The sequence below is a fragment of the Dipodomys spectabilis genome, unplaced genomic scaffold (assembly GCF_019054845.1).
Source record: "Dipodomys spectabilis isolate Male_0828 unplaced genomic scaffold, ASM1905484v1 ptg000108l, whole genome shotgun sequence".
Classification (NCBI taxonomy): Eukaryota; Metazoa; Chordata; class Mammalia; order Rodentia; family Heteromyidae; genus Dipodomys; species Dipodomys spectabilis.
Window position 1 is genome coordinate 8,705,162 of NW_024870785.1, and position 6,777 is coordinate 8,711,938.

The following is a 6,777-nucleotide window of genomic DNA, read 5'->3' on the forward strand; positions in this document are numbered from 1 at the left end:
ACAAAGTCACGGCAGCTTCAGAGTCGACCTCGACACGGATTCCTTTCGCATGTCTGCTGGCTGGCGTGCGGCTGCGTTTGACTCTGCTCGTGCTTGGCCCCGGGCCCTCCCCGCAGCCGGCCGTGACGGGCGCGGCCGGGCCTCCGCCATCTTGGTCCGCCTGGGCCGCTTGGCATGAGCCACCTATGCAGGTGAGTCTCCAGGCGCCGCCCGTCCCCGACAGAAACAGGGAAGACACAACGAGGACTAACCAGGAGACATCTGCCGAGGTCCTGCCTCCGCAGGTGGTGGCCGCAGTGAGCTGGCTCGGGGAGAGGCGAACCTGGGTGATGGGAGAGGTGATGGGGGCCTTGGAGAAGAAGAGTTCCCCCATGACAGGGGGGGGGGGCACTCAGTGAGATGAGTGTGAGGTTTTTAAAAAGAGGTAGGTGAGTAAGAACAGCACCAGCACGCACGTGGTATTCAGGTAAGGGGTAGGTTTATTCAGTAGACCTGCTGGGACCAGGCAAGGTTGGCACTCCACGTGGCTGGGAAAGGCCTGGGAATGAGAGAGAGCTGGGAAAGAGAGGAAAGAGAGAGGAAAGAGCTAGAAAAGAGCAGAGAGAGGGGTGAGAACAGTAGCATTCACGTGGTATTCAGGTAAGGGGTAGGTTTATTCAGTGGACCTGCTGGGACCAGGCAAGGTTGGCACTCCACGTGGCTGGGAAAGGCCTGGGAATGAGAGAGAGCTGGGAAAGAGAGGAAAGAGCTAGAAAAGAGCAGAGAGAGGGGTGAGAACAGTAGCATTCACGTGGTATTCAGGTAAGGGGTAGGTTTATTCAGTGGACCTGCTGGGACCAGGCAAGGTTGGCACTCCACGTGGCTGGGAAAGGCCTGGGAATGAGAGAGAGCTGGGAAAGAGAGGAAAGAGCTAGAAAAGAGCAGAGAGAGGGGTGAGAACAGTAGCATTCACGTGGTATTCAGGTAAGGGGTAGGTTTATTCAGTAGACCTGCTGGGACCAGGCAAGGTTGGCACTCCACGTGGCTGGGAAAGAGAGAGGAAAGAGCTAGAGCAGAGAGAGCTAGAAAAGAAGAGCAAGAGAGCGTCTGGGCCTGGGCTAGGCCTTATGTACAATATGGGCGGGGAAAGGTGTGGCCACATCAAATTCAGATGTGACCTCAGCGGATGCAGATGTGACCTCTTCCAGGTGTCCCAGTTGCCTAGGTAACGCAGGTACTGGGTGGAGACTTTGCTGCGAGGAGGGTGGAGTCTGCTAGCCATCCAGGAGCAGACCTAACATGGAGCACCTTGGACGGAGGATGGTCTGCGCAGGACACATCCTCTACCACACAAAAAACATCATCATCATTCCTAGAAACCTAGGTGGGGAATTTTTTCCCACCTAGGAATGTGGTGGTGATTTTTTTTTTTTTTCCAAATGAGATGTCAAAGAAAATTAAACAGCAGAGGTCCCTTGGTGTGTAGTCGCCTAGAAGACAGACATCAAGGAAACACAAAAACGCAAATATTACCCCCCAAAAAAAACACCACAAAAACACCAAATTATTCAGCGATGGTCCAAAACCTGCATGCTCTAACCATCCTTGGCTTCCAGCAGTGCCGGGACCATGTTCAGCCCTCTGTCGTCGCCCCCCCCCCCCCCCAAGCACTGGAACTTCCCCAGTGTGTTTGCAGGCTGCTCTGCAAACAACTACCCAGCAACGGAATACACCCTCACTTCCCAATCCATGAGGCTGAACTCGAAAAGCTGCCTTCTGTGTTTCTCTGTGCCTCCTTCCCCTCTTAGGTGAAATGGAGACATCCAGAGCAACTTTCTCTTAAGGTTCTTGTGAGAAATACAGCAACACCTGTAGAGACTTAGAATAGTGCATAGCTTATACTATATGCTCAATAATAAGTCACAAGGTGTGGTTTAGGAAGCTGTCTACTTTGCCCTATATAAGGACCAAGTGACTTTCCTGCCCCCCCCCCCTTTTTTTTCTTTACTGTGCTTTGAACTCAAGACCTCATGCTTACTTTCCCAAATGGCCTAGAACAATGGAGCCTCCTAAAAAAAGAGATTCAAGGACTGCAGCATGGCTGAAAGACATCCAGCATTTGCCTGGCCCTGCAGAGTATGACTTTAGTAAAGACACGGGGAAATAATATTTCCAAAATGTTTTCCAACTATTTTTTTTTTACAATTTCTTTTTGCCTTATGGCTACTGCTCATTGAATCAGTGGCATTCATGGCTTCAAGTAAAGGCTAGGCACAACCTAGAATAGGAGTCATTCCTCAACTTTGAGTTGAAAATTCACTTTTATTTTTTTATCCATAGAACAATAGTTTGAAAGCTAAGATTTGCTGAAAGGAAAAAAGTAGTTTCCTAAACACACATGGTGTACAAATCAAGAGTAAAGTCTGAAGGTCTAAGCACAAAACTCTGCCAAGCGTGCCAGAAGGTAAGAACCCATTGCTGAGATAGAAGAAGTTGTCATTCAGGTGGAGTTGGGAGTGTGGGATATTTATGGGGTCCTCAGCACTTTGGAAAGGAAGGTGATGGGGAGAAGCAAGCTCCAGCCAAATCAGCAGGGAGCTCTGAAATGAATAATTCCCGCCAGAGTTGTCTGTGTCACACTCAAATGACTGGATTTTCGAGTTCTTGCCTTCCTCAGCTTTGGCTGACATAACCTCAGCCGAGTGGCCTCCTACAGCTTTTCTCTAAGTAAGGCTTGGAAGCTAGACACTCTGTGCTCCATGCACTTCTGAATGTTGGGATAGTTGTTCATCAAAGTGCTCAGGAAAGCCCATGTCCATGTTTGTAGACTACAGTGTCCCTCCAGCTTGAGGAAGAACTAGAAGAGTTGGGAAAGAATGGCCAAATGAAGATGATGATGATGATGTAGTAGATGTAGGCATAGCTTTAGATCTAGGAGTTACCCAAACCAGCAGTCTAGAATGTAATAGCTTTCATAATGCATTCAAGAGCTTGACTTGCTAAGAGTGACTGTAGCCCTGCTCCTGAGAAGCCTTGAACGATATGGCATAGTCCACTAGGCTGTTCACATCCTGGTGGTCAAGATATCAGTCTGTTTCTCTGCTTCTCCAGCTGCATAGTGACACAGGGACGACTACCTGAATCTCCACTATGAAAAGACATTAAATGATGTGTATAGCCTACCCCCAGCATGGACAGAGTAATGAAGTGTTTATTGGCTTTCTTTTCCTGGACACGACTATCTTATGTTTGATCCTAATGAGCTCTATGACTCTTGATTTCCAAGCCTAAGGGAGAGCCTCTGAGCCCAGCAAATTTTGAAGAATCCCTGCTGAGTTTCTTAGTCCTGATTAGTCAGAGTAAAGGGGGCATCAATCTCTCTACGAGGAGATGGCAGCCTTCACATCGCAGACTAAGGAAAAATGATGATGCTAACTCAGACCCTGAGGGGCGTTGTTATATTAAAGTGAAGAAAATAAATCTGCACACTCTGTCGTGCTTGATTCAGGGCCCCTCCACTTCTTGTCCTCGCTTGCCACCCCCATAAAATAGAGCTGGTGGTGAAAAACGAAGCCAAGATGGAAGCAAGCCATTTCCCAGATCACTCCATAAACCAGCAAGCACTAAAATGCTCTGGAAAGGCTTTGGATTAAGCTCTAAGAGTGAAGGAGTAAGGCTAGCATAAATGAAGTAAGAGTGACTAGTACCAAGAATATCAAGTTCTATTTTGTGCAAATATAGTTAAGGAAAATCTCTTTATCTCTTCATATATCTCCCAGCTGATGTTCTTCAGGGTTCTCAGTTTCATCAAAAGCCATGTACTCTCCCAAGTCATAGTTTACATAAAACATATTATCATGGAGTTAAAGACAGCAGACAGGGAAAGAGACTGTGTTCTAGGACTTTAATTTTACAGCCCTAAAGTATGTAGTAGTAGCCCCATTGCCTCTGTTCTTTTCCCATCCTCAGTCCTCACTGTTACTGGGACAACCTATGAGAACCTTCATGTGGGGGATAATGGTACAGATATAAAGGGCAGGATGTGATCAACATTCCTAGACCCATCTCCCTTGCAAGAGGACCAGTTCTCACAGCACAAATCGTACATTTTCCAGTGTTGGCTCCCACAAGAAGCTAGGAAGGCCCAACATCCACTTGATGCATCAGCAGGTGGAGCTGAAGAGCTAATCCAGCTGCTGGACTAAGGGCCATCTCTAGCAAGTACATAGAGTCTTGTGCAGTAGCATTCTGAATAAGACACAAAGGCAGTTGGAAAAGGCCTGATAAATTTTTGGGGCCCTGTGGATGCTATCAAGGGAAAATACAATATGGCATACCTTATCTATTTTTTATTTGTTCATTCACTAAAATTAATACCCACCATGTGCCAGGCACTCTGTTGAACACTAGGAACACAGTATCAAATTGTTATCCTCATGAAACTTAAGGAAATGGTTCAACTGAGTGGTTAAGTATGTTTGTTTACTTTGGCACAGGTATTGGGTAAGTCACATTTAGACTGTGGTGACCTCAGATTTGAGGCAGATGACTCAACATGGCATATATAAAGTACAGATACCAAAATGGACCCCAGTAATTCCATCCCTCATAACATTATCTTGAATATTTTTAAAATACCAGGCCGGGCTGCCCCTTTCGATTTTGATGCAAGGGAAGTTCCAGGTCCTCAGTGATATGCAAAACCCACGTGTTTGAGATAAGCCTGAATGATTTTACAGCAGGGGACCAACTAAGTTCTTTTTTGGTTGGGTTTATTTTGAGGGGGGGGGTGCTTTTTGTTTTGTGCGGGTACTAGGACTTGAACTCAGGGCCTGGACACTGCCCCTTCGCTTTTTTCCTCAAGGCTGACATGCTACCACTTGAGCCACACCTCAGCTAGGTTCTGCTTATTAACCTAGTGTGTTTTCAAGTATATTCATATCACAAAAATTATATTGATGACCATAACAAACTGTGACTTTATCTGTGTTCCATTTTATAGATTTTGAAGACCCTATTATGAGGGATTAATATGTAAAATCTACGATGTACAAATACAATATATATTATAACAATAAGAATGTAAATACATAATCTATAACATGTAATTCATTTTTCTTAGTAAATCCATATGCAATTGGATATTTTATTTAGACCAAGAACACACATATTCCAGGATTGTATTTTCAAGAACCATTACAATATAATCAAATCAACCTGTGTTGGTTGAGCACCTAGTACATGCAACATAGTCATTGGCTTGTACCTTCTGACACATCCTCCCTTTCTTAGATTAGTCCACAGTGTGCATTGGAAGTTTCCCCTATGGGTTTATATTTGCTGTTGACATTTCACTTGTGTTTAGTGTACAACTAGTTTGTACAACTTGATGGAAGTATGTACTCTGCTTTGCAGAGCAGCTTACTCAGAGACACATCCACTCCACAAAACCTTTTCCCCTAGTCTTAGCCACAACTGGGCCAGAGGCCACAAGTCCAGTGGTCCAGGGTGCTCCTCCCTAAAACGTGTTGAGAATCAGCTCTTACGGGACTACACTTAATGACTCATCATCCAGCCTCCCAACCACAACACACATCTGGATATCTGTTTCCTAGAAATGACAATTTCAGAGAGATTTATAACGGGAAGCAATTCCCAGCAAAACAACAGGGTGCTTGAGAATTTAACAACCCCCAATCACAAACATCAAGAAACAGTTTCCTCTCTTCACCAGATATACCCTGTTTCTAAGTATAAAACAAAGGAACTATGAAAACTGAAACTATAAAACTCCTTAATGACAATGAAAACTTTCCTATCATAGATAGATACATATATATACATACATATAAGCATTGGTCACAAAGCAGAGGACTGTTCTAGACAGTTTACATGCATTCATTTATGCAATAGTTACCACAACCCAATAGACGTGATCCCTCTAGTGGAACAGAGGATCAGAAATGTTAAATAACTTGCCCATGATCACATAGCTACTAAAGTGCAGGGTTAGGACCCCAATCATATGGTCTGGCTCCTGAACCTGGGCTGTTAGCCACAGGTTACTGCCACAAATTCTTAACATTTAAGCAAATGCTCATGTGGGGTAGAGAGTAGTCTGTATTTGAACAGTGCCTCAGCTGTCCACTTTGCATTTTAGGTAGCTTTTCCTACCAAAAAGTGCAGTCCCTCAGTGATCACATAGCATCTATTCTAGGTACGTAATAATTCTTGAACCTATAGCCTCTCCACCCCCCCCCCCTTGTCATTGCCTTCATTCAAACCATTGCAATTTCTTGGCTAAATTGTTATACTCTCCTTCTAATTTACCTTTCTGTTTGTATCTCTAACTGGAGACAAAGATAGCAAGCCAAACAGAAATTTTAAAATGGTGCCGAAACAAAGGTTTTGTACACCAACACCAACTATTCCTAAAAGCAAGGGCTAGAGAGAGAAAGAAGTAAAAACAATCGCAAATCCTAGGTCTTTACAAATCTAGAGAAAAACAAACACAGGGGTCTAGTATGAAGATATTAATATAAAGCCATACTTGTGCATAATATGCAAGCTGGCTGAGTTGGTTCACAGAGACTCTGGGCTTGTCTGCCCTCCTCCCCAACTCCTCCAGCCTCCCAGGGGCTTGGGTCTCCTGATCAGAGAAACTTGACTGGCTCCTGTGCTGGCCTTGCTGAGATATGCCCTGGGCAGGCATTGGACAGGAAGGAGACTCCTCACATGATTCCACATAATCCTTCTTTTCTCCCTGAAGCTGCATACTGCAGAAGAAGCACAATGGAA